The sequence below is a fragment of the Molossus molossus genome, unplaced genomic scaffold (assembly GCF_014108415.1).
Source record: "Molossus molossus isolate mMolMol1 unplaced genomic scaffold, mMolMol1.p scaffold_m16_p_1, whole genome shotgun sequence".
NCBI classification, from domain to species: domain Eukaryota; kingdom Metazoa; phylum Chordata; class Mammalia; order Chiroptera; family Molossidae; genus Molossus; species Molossus molossus.
Genome location: NW_023425344.1, coordinates 108,838,643 through 108,839,717, shown reverse-complemented (window position 1 = coordinate 108,839,717; position 1,075 = coordinate 108,838,643).

Below are 1,075 nucleotides of genomic sequence, written 5' to 3'. Positions count from 1 at the left end.
TTTAGCTCAATTGCTCAAGAATCAAAGAGAAAAGACTCAAGTTATTAATATCAGAAATGAAAAAGTAGACATTACTGTTATTGTTGTAATAAGCTAGCTAATATTAATAAAGGAAGGAAAGCAAAGGGAAGTCAGACATTGTAAGCATAGTCATCAGGGAAGCTTCACCAGGAAGCTACAGCTTCACACAGCATTGCTCCTCCAAGGGATTAACAGCCCTCCCTTGCCCACTGGAGGCACTGGATTGTTGGAGGGAGACTGGCTCTTGCAGGGGCGGTGCTTGCCTGTCAGTCTAGCCTGGGGAACAAAGGATTGGCTAGGGGATGGACCTCGCCAGAAGCACAGGACATCTTGGAAAGTTAATTGGTTAGTTTGAATAAGGTCCTGGTTAAAATCCCCAGACAAAGAGTTTCCTCTCTATTGCTCTCTTGTTCTCAGTTGCTCGGTGACCCACACTCTCCTGTGGGTGGGGTGTTCTCTCTCCATAGTTATGTAGCCTTAGTAGCCTCGTGGCCAATGGCCATGCAGACTCCACACGCAGCATACCGGATTGGACTGTACTTTAATATGAAACAGAAACTGTGGACAGTGGCCTTTATTCTGGCCCTGCTAAAGACAAAATTGCACTTCTTCCATGGTGAGAGGGACAGAGGTTGGACCTTAGAGAGAAATCCCCCTCAATTTCACACCATCAGTAAGCTCTCCACAAAACCCATCCTCCTGTGGGGGCCTCAAGAAATTCATTTCCTCATGGTACCCCAAGAACTCCACTTCCACTGATAACATTACCACCAAACTTACAGAAATAAAATGATGATTATAAGGCAATATTATCAACAACAGCATGCCGACAAGTTAATAACAAATGGACAACTCTGAGAAAGTTGCAAAATATCACAACAGACTCAAAAAGAAGTAGCACTTCTGAATAGACCAATAACAAGTAAAATCATTGAGCATAACGAGTGTCCTGTTAGCTAAGTTTCAATTGAGGACAGGTCCTTGGAAACTCAGCAATGTGAGTGTGGAGGTGAGATGAAGTGGGTAATTATAATCACTTTTCTAAGGATAATAC